At 41.5% G+C, this 16,292-nt stretch overlaps 1 protein-coding gene and 3 long non-coding RNA genes across 4 annotated transcripts in view; 1 reads left to right on the forward strand and 3 right to left on the reverse strand.

Moving 5' to 3' along the window:
• The window catches only part of LOC115588307 (B-cell receptor CD22-like), a 342,428-nt gene that overhangs the window by 97,608 nt on the left and 228,528 nt on the right, over positions 1-16,292 (reverse strand). The gene's annotated exons all lie outside the window — the stretch shown is intronic.
• The window catches only part of LOC115587743 (uncharacterized), a 232,600-nt gene that overhangs the window by 21,921 nt on the left and 194,387 nt on the right, over positions 1-16,292 (reverse strand). The gene's annotated exons all lie outside the window — the stretch shown is intronic.
• Positions 1-16,292, reverse strand: part of LOC115587750 (uncharacterized) — a 219,348-nt gene that overhangs the window by 9,459 nt on the left and 193,597 nt on the right. The window lies entirely within an intron of this gene.
• On the forward strand, positions 8,297-8,943 carry LOC115587620 (uncharacterized). Its single transcript, XR_003985093.1, has 4 exons — positions 8,297-8,404; positions 8,522-8,579; positions 8,712-8,809; positions 8,905-8,943. It is a non-coding gene; the product is annotated as an uncharacterized LOC115587620 (long non-coding RNA).

The raw sequence follows: 16,292 nt of genomic DNA on the forward strand, positions 1-16,292 counted from the left end.
AGTGGATTCCTTATCCTCCTTCCTTCTCTCTGTTCCAGGTAATGTATGTCTATATTTACATTGTTGGGCATTTAGTTACTCAGAGCAAGCTCAAATATTTTTTAGAATCATACAAAAAATAATGATAACCTAAATAATATTCTTCTAGATTGTTTGTGATATGATGCCAAATGTTGCAGACCATTAAAACACATTCAGTTCTGTTTTCTGTTTCCATTTTTGTGTAGTTAATGTTAAAGAATAAGAGTAGTGCTGTGTCAGTGATCTATACTTGGAGCTGTTAGTGGTTCATTTGGTGCCTGTACTCCGAAGCAGGATTTGTTGTTAGCAATGTAATTTCAGTGTTAACTCTGTGTTACGAAGCATGTTCATGTCTTCTATCCTCTGTTATGAATTTGATTGTAGTTTCTGATGTCCTCTGTGTTACAGTGGTACAGATGTAACAATCTCCTTCAATTATTAACTCAAAAAGGGAAAAGTACATATGCAAATTTAAGGGAACAAGCAGACTTGATAAGTTACAGTACAGTACAGGCGTTACACCAGTGGTCTCATGTACTGCCGTGTTGATAGCCAACCGTAATTCATGCAGCCACCGATCCCAATCCTGATGATGGTTTTCTACAAAGCAAGCTATCGTGGTTTTCAGGAGTGGTAGGCTGTAGTGAACTTTTGGGCCACACCCCAGGATTCACACAGGCTGGACATCAGCTGGCTTGTGAATTGAGGGCGTCGATCTGACACCAGGTAGGTGGGTGCCCCCCAGCGTGTGAAGATGTCATTTTTCAAGATTTGACAGACCTTTGGTGTCTTGGTGCCCTTCAGAGGGAAAAGCTCCACCCACCTACTGTAGTAATCTACTAGAACCATCAGGACTGAATTCTGAGCCTTACTGAGTGGGAATGGCCCGATGAAGTCCACTCCTATCATCTTGCTGGGTGCTTTGACCTCCGTTGCCACCATGCTACCTCCAAGATTTTCAGCAGCACCTACATCCTTCCTAAATGTCCTCCAATGGGCTGTTGTGGAAGTATGAGAGGAACTCTGCACAGCACAGTCGGCACAACCAACTGGTAGTTAAATCAGCTGTATTTTGAGGGCACACCTCTGTGCAAAACTCCCTGTTGTTCTTGGTAATGGATGCAGCCTGGTGTGGGCTGGCAGATTGTTAGCTCCAGCTCTTGGCACAATGTATTGTCCAGCTGCATTCAATGGCCTGAAGGGAACTGGGTAAATCAGCCCAGTATGACTTGGCGACAGCCACAGACACACTCTACATTCTTGTAGTGGCATGGCGCGGGACAGAGCATCCGGAACACATTACAGCAACCATGCTTGTAGTGGACCCAGAAGGAGAAAGCCTGCAAGCAGAGTGTCCATCTGGTGAGGCGGGATGATGCCTTAGGGCAGTTGAATGCCCAGGTCGGAGCACTATGGTATGTGAACACATCAAATGCTTCCCCTTCAAGGTAATGAACCCACTTTTCGACTGCCCACATCACGACCGGGCATTCCTTCTCTGAGGTAGAATACCTCACTTCAAAACCATGGAGAGCTCTCGAAGAAAAGGCGATGGCTCTTTCTTCACCTTCAATGGACTGCATCAGAACAGCTCCTAGCCCCACACCACTGGAGTCACAGTGCACCTGAAAGCCAAGGTGTGGCCTCGGCTGCGCTAGCACCAGTTGAGATGGCAATAAGCGCTTTCGATGTTCAAATGACGCTTGACACTGAGCCGACGATTCCCAAAACATCCCTTTATTTTTGAAGTTGTTGAGTGAAGCCACAATATCCGCTAACCTAGGAAGGAACTTGTGATACCAACCCACCAACCCTAGGAACCTCTGGGGAGTTTTTAACTCTGTTGGACCTGGGTAGGCCGTGATGGCATCATCCTTCTTGGGATCCAATTCCAATCCCTTCCCTGAAACTACATGGCCGAGAAAGACAAGTTGAGTCTGTAGGAGATGGTATTTTTTTCACATTCAGTCACACATAGTCACACCAGCGTGTCCTGGGTCTCCTCGGGTCTCCTCCCGGGGGCATCCGAAACAGATGCCCAAGCCACCTCAGCTGGCTCCTCTCGATGTGGAGGAGCAGCGGCTCTACTCCGAGCTCCTCCCGGATGACAGAGCTTCTCACCCTATCTCTAAGGGAGCGCCCTGCCATCCTGCGGAGGAAACTCATTTCAGGCTTGTGTAAGGGATCTTTTCTTTCGGTCATGACCCAAAGTTCATGGCCATAGGCAAGGGTAGGAACGTAGATTGACTGGTAAATCGAGAGCTTCGCCTTTCGACTCAGCTCTCTCTTCACCACGACAGACCGATACAACGACCGCATTACTGCGGCCGCTGCACCGATCCGCCTGTCAATCTCCTCCTCCTTTCCCTCACTCGTGAACAAGACCCCCAAGATACTTAAACTCCTCCACTTGAGGCTGGAAACTCTCCCCTAACTCGGAGGGAACAAGACACCCTTTTTTTTACCCGGTCGCGAACAATGGCCCCCGCTTCACACTCGGCTGCAAACCACCCCTAGGACATGCTGGAGGTCCTGGCTTGAAGGAGCCAACAAGACCACATCATCCGCGAAAGCAGAGATGAAATCCAGTGGCTCCCGAACCAGACTCCCCTCCGGCTCGTGGCTGCGCCTAGAAATTCTGTCCATAAAAATAATGACAGGACTGGTGACAAAGGGCAGCCCTGCCGGAGTCCAACATGCACCGGGAACAGGTCTGACTTACATGCCGGCAATGCAAACCAAGCTCCTGCTCCGGTCGTACAGGGACATACAGCCCTTAACAGAGGGCCCTCCGACCACCCGTACTTCCCGGAAGCACCTCCCACAGAATGCCACGAGGGACACGGTCGAATGCTTTCTCCAAGTCCACAAAACACATGTGGACTGGTTGGGCAAACTCCCATGAACCCTCGAGCACCCTGTGGGAGGGTACAGAGCTGGTCCAGTGTTCCGCGGCCCGGACGAAAACCGCATTGTTCCTCCTGAATCCGAGATTTGACTATCGGCCCGAATTCTCCTCTCCAGTACCCTGGAATAGACTTTCCCAGGGAGGCTGAGGAGTGTGATCCCCCGATAGTTGGAACACACCCTCCGGTCCCCGTTTTTGAATAGGGGGACCACCACCCCGGTCTGCCAGTCCAGAGGCACTGTCCCCGACTGCCACGCGATGCTGCAGAGACGTGTCAACCAAGACAGCTCCACAACATCCAGAGACTTGAGGTACTCAGGGCAGATCCTCATTCACCCCCGGTGCTATGCCACTGAGGAGCTTCCGGACTACCTCAGTGACTTCGGCTTGGGTGATGAATGGGTCAACCTCTGAGTCCCAAGCCCTCTGCTTCCTCTATGGAAGGCGTGTCAGTGGGATTAAGGAGATCCTCGAAGTATTCCTTCCGCCGCCCGACAATGTCCCCAGTAGAGGTCAACAGCCTCCCACGTCCACTGTAAACAGTGTTGATGGAGGACTGCTTCCCCCTCCTGAGGCGCCGGATGGTTTGCCAGAGGAAGGTAGTACAGTGAATCTGACCTGTAGCAGTGATGCTAACCCAGCAGCTAACAGTGAATCTGACCTGTAGCAGTGATGCTAACCCAGCAGCTAATTACACATGGTACAAACACTGATTCAGACACCAGGGGGAAAATTCCATTTCCCCTCCATCAGCTCCAGAGCCAGAGGGCTCTATCACCGCAAGTTTGAGAATAAATATAGACAGATCAACTCGTCATCTCTCTTCACTGTGTAAGTACAAGACATTTGCATGTGAGTCATATGGTTAGTACATTAAAGTATTTGGAACATTCGATAGTTTTTAGTTTTGGTCAACTCAAAGAGTTGAGTTTGTTGTAATATGTATTATGGAATGTTCAACATACGTGATGGAGGATAAAATGTTGTTTTCAGGCTCCTGATTCAGTATCTCTGAAGGTTCATTGCCCTCTAGTGGGGAAGTTTAAGTGTGGCACATTCAGGCTTCATCACTGTGAGTGCTTCCTCCTCTGTCTGCTTTAAAGGGTCAGTTCACCCAAATTACAAAAAGACACTGTCTCTCTTTCTCTCTCTGTTTTATCCCATCCACATGTTGGACACAGTTTTATCAATCTGAACCACCTAAGTGAGCCAAAGTCATTAAAACCCTTGTGTGTCCTCATCAAGATCCTACCAGTCTTTTTGAACTATGTGATCAAAACATTACTTTAGTACGATGTGGGTGGTGACTGGCATTTGGCACATCATGTATGTTAATAAGCTAAAGAGGAAGTACATCTAGTGGTTTAAGAGCGTGATATCTGTCTTCTGCTCACTCACAACTGAGGAACGGCTTCTTTCAAGACGACGTCTGTCTTCATTGTAAGTAGAATTGTTTGTAGATGTGACTGAGGACTATAAACCTCCTGTGTGCATCATTATTTTATCTGCTGACATGTTTTATTGTCTCTGAAACCTCACAGAGAGATCAGAGGAGCAGATATGAGTTTAACTGCAGCAGTGAGTGGATTTATCGTCTTCCTTCTCTCTGTGTCAGGTACAGTTACATTTACTGCATTTATAGAGGGAATCTGGACTTTTGCATGAAGTAGCTGTATGCTCAGCACTTTTACACGCTGTAAACTGAGAATATTTTGGGTTTTCAGAACTTTTCCCTTCTCTTCCTGTTTAATGTGTTCTAAAGTCGACCCTGGCTGCAGAAGCAGCAGCTCATGTGGAGGACGATTAGTTTGTATCTGCAGCTACTTTTATCACAGTGAAGTTTTTTGGAGGGATATTGTTCTCACAGTAAAACCCCAAAAACTGACTGTACTTCTTGTATATGATCGTACATCCGCACCACTCCCTGCTAGTTTCTGTTAGTGCTGTCTGACGTCAGTGTAATGTTTCCATGCTATATGCAGACGCTTATCATTACATCATAGCTGCTTGAAGAAGTTTGACACCTCAGTCTTCTGCTTTTATTTTTGTAGTTTTCACACTTACCTCAGCAGCATCCTGACAACAGAGTGAACAGAGAGAACTGACCAAGAACAGCACAGACTCTAATAAATACTATTTCTCCTCTTATCCTGGTCAATAAACTGCATTAAAGGTCACAGGTTCAATACATTCCTGTTCACTTCACTGCAGCTTCAGACTGGGTGCACACTGAGTTTAACTGTAGAAGGCATGTTCACATCTTTCACTCTTAAATTGCACTCAGTGTGAATAACTAAGCTTACACATTGTTATGATCAACCTCACTTCATTCAGACACAGCATCAAAGCCTTAGAGCATGATTGTAACAAAGAATCAGAAAGTTACCACAAAAGGAAGTTAATATGTGTGTGGGGTAACATCTTTCGTTTTACTACTCTGTGTAAAATGCCTCTGTCTCTGTGAATGGTTCAAAGCAGATGTTCTCTGTGTTACAGTGATACAGGGTCAGCATGGCTGGGGAGTGACTTACAGCTCTACTGAGATCTATGCCTTAAAAGGATCAACAGTGAACATGAGCTGCACCTACACATATCCATCCACTGTACAGAGAGTTGAGAACAGATTCTGGTATAGGACAGTGGTGAATGAGAATTATACGGATCTGAAAAATGAACCAGAGTATTCAGGTCGTGTGCAGTATGACTGTGGTAACAACAAACTGCACTCTGAGAATCACAGACCTGAGAGAGAGCGACTCAGCAAAGTACAAGTTCAGAATCCTTACAGACCAAGAAAGTGGGAAATATTCTGGTAAACCTGGAGTCACTTTGTCAGTCACAGGTAACATTTTCATCTGAGTGTGTGTGTATGTGTGTGTGTGTTGACATTCAGTCTAAAAGGAAAACTTCTGTTTCTTATTCACATATTCAGATCTGCAGGTGAGGGTGAACAGCTTACATGTCTATCCCCCTGAACTCTGGGCAGTGCTGAAGTGTCACAGCAGTTTTCGTCTACCTGGTCGCCTTCACTACGTCTGGTACAAGAATGGACGGATCATTCAGGGGCAAACATCTTCTTATTGTTCAGTCTCCATCACTCCTACAGACAGTATTTCATGTGCTGTAGAAGGACATGAGAACTGCCGCTCTCCTCCACTGTGTGAGTTTACTTACAGTCGTCCACTGAAATAACACCTGGTGGAGCCTTTTGAGCCAACCTGTTGTGTTGGCTCAAAAATAACCCATTATGGCTGAAAATGCTGTAAAATGCTGTAATGCTGAAAATGCTGTAGTTCATATTACAGTATAACCCATTATGGGTTATTTTTGAGCCAACTCCTGGGTTAAAAAGGGACCAACTAATTTCTGGGTTATTTTAACACAGAAAATTGGGTTATTCTTTTTGACCCAACTTCTGGGTCAAAATAACACTCTCTGAAAAAATAACCCATGAGTTTAACCCAACACAGATAACCCAGAAATTGGGTTGAAGAAATAACCCAGGAGTTTTTAGAGTGCAACTACATGTAATTCAGTGGTATTTGGTGATTCATTGTGCAGAATTGGGTAACAACCAAATCACAGCCCCATGAGATTGTAGACATAATGCATAAATATCTTTCATTGTCTGTGCTGCAAAATTAAACTGTTAAATATCAGCTCACACTGGAGATTATGTAAAACAAGATTTACTTTCATGTCTTTAACCATTTCAAATTCTTTTTGGATTACAAAAAACTCACTCCTTTTATTTAACTACTAGAGTTGATGAGTAAACATGAAACTGTCCACAGACTCTGAACCAGGATCATTTCATTGATCTGCTGCATTCAGCACTGATGAACTGTGAGACATTTTGAGTCTTTGTGTGCTTTATGTTTTCAGTTTGAATTAAAAGTACGATGAAGTAGCTTTAGTTTTTCTGATGTGGATCCTAATGTCAACACATATATTGAAATTAAATGTAAAATGTGTTCATGTTTTCTCCTCCAGATGCTCCAAAGCTTCCCTCTGTGTCAGTGAGTCCCTCTGCTGAGATAGTGGAGGGCAGTTCAGTTACTCTGACCTGTAGCAGTGATGCTAACCCAGCAGCTAAATACACCTGGTACAAGAAGAATGGAGATCCAGACCTTCAACCTCTCAGTAAAGAACCACAGCTTGTCTTCAGCTCCATCCAGTCCTCTGACTCTGGAGAGTATTACTGTACAGCTGAGAACGAGCTGCAGGGGATGATGTCTAAACACATCTATATTAATGTGAAATGTGAGTATAATGCAGCTGATTTAAATCAACTAATGACAACTTTTTAAAACTTTATTACCCAGTCAGGTGTTTTGCTGATGGTGCACTTTCTCCAGCTCTGCCTGTTTCACCTTCACAGTCTGCTGCTGTTGTTCACTGAGCAGCTACAGTAGATGATGAAATGATGTTTGATTCACGAACTGTTTCCAGATCTGCACAGATGTTCATTGATCCAGAAAACCACCTCTAAAGTTTCAGATGCTGCCACACATAAATACACATCCAACATCTAATGTGACCAGAGTCCTGTTACCAACCCTGTCTCTGAGGAATGATGTTCATATATTAGTAGTTTTTTCACCAGATACATGAAAACAAAATTACTGACTGGATTTGACTACAAGACAACCTTTGTAATATTGTAGAAAGTGATTAAATTACAGAACCAACATCATCAGTTAGGACCATAATTTCACTGGAGGACACCAATGTAGAGGAAGCTCTGACTGCAGCGAAGGAAATGTAATATATATTGATTTTGTAGCTTGTGCAGGAAAATAAGACCATGTATAATAAACAATTAAATATCCAGATCCACTGTGAAAAGTCATCTGTATCCCAATTAATAATAAATATGTTCACATCTCCTCCAGATGCTCCAAGACATCCCTCTGTGTCAGTGAGTCCCTCTGCTGAGATAGTGGAGGGCAGTTCAGTGACTCTGACCTGTAGCAGTGATGCTAACCCAGCAGCTAAATACACCTGGTACAAGAAGAAACAAAAGTTGCTTCGAGGACAGATAGGCATCTATCATTTCTCCTCCATCAGCTCTGAGGACAGAGGGAACTACTCCTGCAAGTCTGAGAATCAGTATGGAGAGATCATGTCCTCGTCTGTATCAGTCGATGTCCAGTGTGAGTACAAAATATAAGCAGCTCTGTTGTCCTGCTGACTCAGCGTTAAGAGAGATATGACTTGTAGCCACAGTGAACCTGCTTCACATGTTTACTCACATATCTCCAGATATAATGTGAATTTACTGATAACTGTGGTCTATTTGTGTAGGTTAAAAGACGATAGCTCTAAAAAGGTAAAAGACCTGGAAAAGTGATTGATTCTCATCACATATCTGTGTGTATTTCTAGTGAATTCAACAATGATAGTGAACATCATCAGGTTGACTGTGGTGGTCTTGATGCTGATTCCTCTTCTTCTCCTGAGTCTGTGGACGAGGTGAAACAATCAGAATCCATCTGCTCTTTTATTTTCTTCTTCAGACTTCATTTAGTTTTAGTGATGTGAGTTTCTAAATGTGGAATTTTGTGTTTGTTGTTGTTTGACTCAATCCAGGAAGAAGAAAACTCTGAGCTCCACCACTGAACCACAAGAATCTGTCGAGATGATAGAGGTGAGACAGAGAGAGAGGCCATCTTGACAAACCCTCCTCTATATCACAGTCATAGTAACTTGACTGATCTGATTTGATGTCGGTTCATGAACGAGGTCCTTTGAGCCTCATTTTGTCGTCTCTCCTCATCAGTTGGACTCTTGTCCTGAGTATGAGGACGTCTCAGACTTCACTGCAGCACAGACAGAAGACACAGAGCAGCAGGAAGACATGCTGTGAAGTCCAGTCAGGTTAGAGACTCCTGCATCCAATAAAACATCCTGACTTTAGATTTACAGTCACAGTCACAACTAAAACTTTACACGTGTTCTGTGATTCTCTTCAGATGCAGCTGAACCAGAGGCAGGACTCACCTGATGGACACAAAGAAGTACCACATTGAAATATCACAGAGGAGAGCGAGGCTGTGGAGGATGTGGGGGAAGTGGACACATTTACCTTCAGCTCCAAAAGTTTTCATGTTGAGTTTTCAGTTGCAGCAGCAGGTAGGAGTCAGCAGCACAGACAGTCAGCAGCAGCATGTAGCAGGAAGTTTAGAAGAACGTGGAGTCGGCAGCTTCAACTGAATCTTGTCCAGCTGTCAGACATGATTTATTGTTCAGATCAGCTTATTGCTTAAACTATGAGAGCTTATTTTAACCTGTAAAGTCAGTTATATTATTGAAATTGATGAGATGTTAAACCAAATGTATCATGAAATTCTACAGAATAATAAATAATATCTGAAAAGTCTCTGATCAGCTTCTGGGTTTTCACCTGTCCTGGCTGACAAAGCCAATAAAGTGTTCAAAGTGAGACAGTGAGCTGAGAGCATCACAATTTACTTCATGTACAGTTTATATTTTCACACAAACATAAGTCCAGTAGTAAAACTCTTTGACAGATGTCACATTTTCCAATTATTTCTGCTGCTGAGTCAAATCAACAGCCAGCTTCCACAACATAAAGCATATGAAGAATTTCTGTCTGTTTTTGCCACCTTATATGATAAACACTGTCCCATAAGAACAAAAAAAAAAAAAGAAATATGATGACAAGCCCTGGATTACGAGGGGACTAGAAAATGCTTGTAAAAAGAAAAACTTACTTTATAAACAGTTTTTAAATTGAGAACAAAGGAAGCTGAAAATAAATATAAAAAATATAAAATAAATTAACAAGTATAATGAGATTCAATAAAAAGGATTATTACCACAAACAATTAGAAGAGCATAAAAATAATACACAGGGTATATGGAAAGTGCTTAACAGTATAATTAATAAAGGTGTAGGAAAATCAAATTATCCAATTATTTTATTAAAAAAATCAATCAATCACAACCAAAACAAGGGAGATTGTAAATGACTTTAACAACTATTTTGTGAATGTTGGTTATAATTTAGCCAAGGAAATTGTGAACCCAGTAGTAAAAAATGATGTAGACGAAAGCACTATTAACATAAACCCAAACACCATCTTTCTTAAGAAGATATCTGAGAGGGAACTAATTGATGTGGTAAAAAACTTTAAGAATAAAAAATCCACTGACTGTATTGATGTTGATATGGCATTAGTAAAAGATATTATAGATAGTATAGCTAGACCTCTGACCCATATCTGCAACCAGTCATTCCAAACCGGCATATTCCCCAACCAAATGAAAATAGCAAAAGTCATTCCAATATACAAAAATGGAAATAAACATCAATTTTCAAACTACAGACCAATTTCTCTACTTCCACAGTTTTCAAAAATTTTAGAAAAATTATTTATTCATAGACTCGATCATTTCATAGAAACACAAAACTTATTCAGTGAACATCAATATGGGTTCAGATCAAACCGATCCACCACAATGGCTGTTATGGAACTTACAGAAAAAATATCGTCAGCAATAGACAAAAGGGAATACACAGTAGGTGTTTTTATGGACTTGCAAAAAGCATTTGACACCATTGATCATAATTTATTAATGACGAAGCTGGAAAGATATGGGATCAGGGGCATAGCATATACATGGTTAAAAAATTATTTAGATAATAGAAAACAATATGTGCAATTAAATGATGAAAAATCTGACTTGCGGAGGATAACATGTGGGGTCCCACAAGGTTCGGTGCTGGGTCCAAAATTATTTATTATGTACATTAATGATATGTGCAATGTGTCCAAGCTATTACATTTTGTTTTGTTTGCTGATGACACGAATTTACTTTGCTCTGGTAAAGATCTGAGGCACCTTCTGGACACAGTGGAGAGAGAACTTGGAACGATAAAAAGATGGTTTGACATTAATAAACTCTCACTTAACTTAAATAAAACTAAATATATAGTATTTGGAGACCGTAAAAATTTAGATCAAACACAAATTAGGATAAACAATATTGAAATACAAAGAGTTAATATAAATACGTTTTTAGGAGTTATTATGGATGACAAAATAAGCTGGAAACCACATATAAATCATATAAAGAGCAAAATATCAAAATCTATTGCAATATCAAATAAAACAAAATACATCCTCAACAAATACTCATTACATTTATTGTATCGAACATTTGTCGAGCCATACATTACTTATTGCATAGAGGTCTGGGGGCATGCGTACAAAACAATTACAAAACCAATTTTCATATTACAAAAGAGAGCAATAAGGATAATTAACAGGGCTGATTATCGAGACTCAACAAACACATTTTTCATAAACCTACAGACCTTAAAATTCAATGATCTTGTGGACTATAAAACTGCTCAAATTATGTATAAAGTAAATAATAATATGCTTCCAGATGGTGTCCAGAGGATGTTTCAGATTCGAACCAGTCGATATGAACTAAGAGGGACTTAAGTGTATACAAAAGCAAAGGTACGAACAAATGTGAAACAAAGATGTATATCTATTAAAGGAGTCAATCAATGGAATAATCTAGAATTAGAAATCAAACTGTGCAACACACTTAACAGATTCAAAAAGTTATTTAAAAATAATATTATTAATAAATATAAAACTGAATTATAAATACCACTGTGCTCATAAATTGCTGTATGTAGAATATGCAGGTTTCTGTTTCTGTTTTGTTTTTGTTTGTTTTGTTTTTTTTTTGTTTTTTTTTTCTTCCAAAAGATTTTTTAAAATGAGCAAACCGATAATGTTAATTTAAGAAGGGTAGGCAAAATAAGCTGATGCTTCAGCCTACACCTTTTCGGTCAAAGTGTATTGTATTGCTTGTTGTGTTTTTTGTTTTGATTTGTTTTTGTTATTGATTTATTTTGTTTTTGTTTTGTTATGTTTTGTTTTGTTTTGTATTTATACTTTTATATTTGTCTATTGTATTTGTCTTTTTTTCTTACAAGACCGAAATAAACACACTAAACTAAAACAAGTGAAGGAGCTGTTGGACAGCTCTGTAGGTGGAACATTAGTGTGCAGAACGTTTAAACTTCAGCTTTAAACTAATTATTCTTCTGTTAATGTTTGAGATTATTATTTGTTCACCAGATATCAAGACATTTAAATTCAACTCTGTCCTTTAGCTTTGGCTTATTCAAGATTCAAGATGTTTTATTGTCATATACACATAGTTTACACCAGGCAATGAAATTCTTAATTTGCGAGTTACCTGACACACAAAATATAAAAACACAAAAATATTAAACATATTTATAAGAAAAAATATATAAATGACAGGCATGTTTGCATGTGCAAGTTCACATTCAGCAGAAGGCACTGAAGACATTGAGATATATTGAATATATACATTGGATATTGAATATGTACATAATGCAAATATAGTTCACAGTATTGAGTATAGTGCCAGTATACAGAGTTGTCATGAGACAGTCATTCAGCAGCCTGATGGCCTGTGGATAAATACTGTTTTTAAGTCTGGTTGTTCTGGCTTTCACGCTCTTGTAGCGTCTGCCAGATGGTAGCAGTGTGAAGAGTGTGTGCTAGGGGTGTGTAGTGTCCTTGGTGATGTTGTGTGCCCTCTTTGTAACCCAGGTGTTGTAAATGTCCTGAAGTGATGGGAAGTCTGCTCCACAGATGTATTGTGCAGTTTTAATCACACGTTGGAGAGCCTTCCTTTCCTGTACTGTGCAGTTTCCAAACCACACTGTGATGGAGTTGGTCAGGATGCTTTCCACTGTACATCTGTAGAAGTTTGTGGGGAGTTTGGTTGGCAGTCCAAATTTCCTCAGTTTTCTTAAGAAGTACAGCCGCTGCAGAGACTTCCTGGCAATGTGCTGGGAGTTGTGAGACCAGGAGAGGTCCTTGCTGATGTTGGTGCTGAGGAATTTAAAGGCCTTCACCCTCTGTACCTGTGTCTCACCGATGTGAAGTGGGCTGTGCTGGTCTCCCCTCCTCCTCAGGTCGATAATCATCTCCTTAGCCTTCTCTGCATTTAAGGAGAGACTATTTGTGTGGCACCAGGACACCAGCTGATCCACCTCCTCCCTTTAGTCTGTCTCCACCCCACCATTGATCAGTCCGATGACTGTTGTGTCATCCGCCAACGGATAATGGTGGTGTTGTGCTGGGTGGGGGCACAGTCGCAGGTGAAGAGGGTGTACAGAAGAGGACTCAGCACACAGCCCTGGGGGGTCCCTGTGCTCACCATCCTTATCTTTATTTCTCATGTCGTCACATTTTGTGTCCATAAGAATTAAATGTGCCACAGTATAATGGTTCATTATGGTGGAGAGGATTGGGCTGAGGATGCATCCCTGTGGAGTGCCAATATTTGTGATGATGCTGGCTGAAGTCCTAGTTCCAATCCTGACAGACTGGGGCCCGCCAGTCAGAAAGTTTAGGAGCCAGTCATAGATGATGCGGTGCAGACCAAGTGTAGACAGTTTGTCGGTGAGTTTGTGGGGGATGACTGTGTTGAAGGTGGAGCTGTAGTCACAAAGAGCATCCTGACATAGGAGTTTATTTTCCAGGTGGGAGAGGGAATAGTGGAGAACAGCAGTGTTGGAACACATGTCCTTTGTCCTGTATCTTAACAAGGTCCTGCCATGCCATGATTATCTTTGACTAAAATTGCTCCTTCCTCCGAGTCCCTAACCTCTTGACCTGGCAGATCTTCTCCTCTCCACAGAGTGGGGGGATGTGTTGCTTTCTTGCCAGGGTTTTCCCTGGGTTTTTAGAGGTCTTAGGGGGGTGGGCAGCTGAAGAAGCGGGGTTAGCGTTCCTTGGCCTTACCTTTTTTTAAAAAGCTTTTTTTTAAACAAAAACTGTGCAATTTCACATAATTTTGACCACTATCATCACTATAGGTAACTAAAAAACAGACTCAATTTGCTTTAGTTGTAATTCACCCTTTATTTGCATAATTCGCAGCCCCCTTTTGAACATTTTACTCTTCTGGTTGAATTGCTTCTCTAGAAGCGCCGAACAAACTTCTCCATCTTAAAAGTTCCTGGCTGAGGGCCATCAATTGCCACCTGGCAGCAGACATATAGGTGGCAATCTGTCAGCCTGTTTCGCAGAGGTGTCTTCACCTAAAAATGAGATTAACCTTAAAAATCAGCATCTTAATTTGTGTAATTCACTTCTTTGAAGAATAATATTTTCATATAAAATGTCTTACTAGCTTGAGAGCTGAGAAGAGCCTCTCCACATCTGCAGTCTGAACTGTGTGTGGGCAAATCTATGCTTTCTGTCACGCTTCCTCACTTCATTAGCTCCCTACCTCACTCGACCGCAGCTATGCTAGCTAAAGTAACAGCATGCTATAGAAACTTACTAACACAGCAACGCCTTTTTATATTTTAACATTTCACATTGCATTTACATTTTTTATAACTAACAGTAAAGCGGAATAAAACTATAGTAGTGCCCCATCGAAAGGACCAAGCAGTAGCTGACGTTAGCAGCCTGTTCCTCTCCTTAGCAGTGGAGCTGCTGCTGTCAGAGACACAGGTAGCAGGGGAAAGTAACCGATGGTTTCGGTATATTTTCGGTTATTTGCCCAGCCTTAAGTGTAAGCTTGGCTAATGTTACTCACCAGGACTTCCTTGGTGGCATTCTGATGACAGACGTTTTCTGGTACTCCCTTAAATGCTTTTCACTCCATGTTGTTGTGGCACACGCACTCGCCTCCCTCCGTCCCGCTCACTCACACACCGCCACACACACACACACACACACAGACGCAGACACACACGCCGGGTGAATGAAAATTTTTCTGAAAACAGATAGGTGTAAACAGGGGTTTTTTTAAACAGAGAAGGTGAAATGTCCGTTTTTGGAAATACCCGGCAACGTGTAAAGATCAATTGGACGCAATGCGGCTCTTATTTATTTTTGCTCACCTGCTCAATTTTTTCTGTTAGGCGGGAGGCAAAAATGCTTGGGCGCCGCACCTAAGCCGTATAATGGCAGGGAAAACCCTGCTTGCTATAAACAGATCACGAGAGAACTTATTTTATTAAGTTACAATAACTAAGCAAAATAGAGTTCTCCCTCTCCACATCAGATGACAGGAAGGGGGGGTAGATGTTGGTTGGGGTAAAGATGACCCAGTCCTCCCCCCCTCACGGGCCAAACCGTTTTACAACCCTGTCTGTGACATTCCAACACCACTCTGTCTCTATACTTATCCAAATTCCAATACATTCTGAATAAAATTCAGAATGTATGAAATTAAACTACAATGTCATTCTTAATGTTAGCAGATTCCCAAATAGCCTAAGAAGGTCATACAATAGATCTATCCCATGTTATTGTCAAGCCCAATTGAAGTTTATTACTTAATGAGTTTGAGGTTTGTGTTCTAAACTCAGAACACAGAAGGAATGATTGTCAGCCAGCCCCCACCCCTGTTTTCAGTCTGCCTGCTGCAGCTCATAAAAACAGAGAAGATGCTCTGCACTTCACTTTGGTCACTTCTTTGCTGGCACTACACTTCTCTCTGTTTCTCTCTCTTCTGTCTGCCTTCTGTCTGTCTTGTCTTCTTCTCCTGCTCTTCTCTTCTGTTTACTTCTTTGCTTTTCTTTTTGTTTTTATTTTTAAAGTAATCTTTACTTTTATTTTTGCATCAAGCTCTAAGAAAAGTGAATTGTGCTTTACTTTTACCCAAGTTTTTAATAGAACAAATTATTTTCTTTTTGATTTTTGATTTTAATATACCGTTAAAGTATCACCGCCTGATCCAGAAGAAGTTAAATTAGTTAAGGATCAGAACTTAAGAACCACCAATTGAAACAACAAAGAAAAAGTCTTTTTCAAGACTGTGATCATCTGATGAAGAACGTTGCAGTCATTGTCTGCTTCAGAAGCCTTGCAAGGAGTCTCCAACAAAAAAGACTTTGTGTGCTCCCAGCTGAGACTGACTCTACCCCCAGCGCTCCCAAGGCAGAAACCCCGCTGGGCCTTCAGACCAAGAGTTCCTCAACAGAGTACCGGCCGTCCCTCTGGTTATTGGATCGACGCACTGTGCCGTAGTCCAACCCAGAACTCTCATTACAGTCTTTACCTTTTCCGTTATCTGTTGTTCGTCTAAAATTGTCTTTTCATTTATTTTACCTCAAATTATTTAGTCAAAAAACATATATAATCGTTTGCCTTTGTCTGGAACTTAATTTTAATGTAGAGAACCGATAGATATGTGTAAAGAAGTCACATATGATATTGAATAAATTGATTATGAATGGACTCTAACTGTCCAAGCCAGCTGGTACAGTTAGGTGTTTGGAATGATTTCCTCCGGATTATTCCAGGAACTAAACAA

Source organism: Sparus aurata, chromosome 1 (assembly GCF_900880675.1).
Source record: "Sparus aurata chromosome 1, fSpaAur1.1, whole genome shotgun sequence".
Taxonomy (NCBI): domain Eukaryota; kingdom Metazoa; phylum Chordata; class Actinopteri; order Spariformes; family Sparidae; genus Sparus; species Sparus aurata.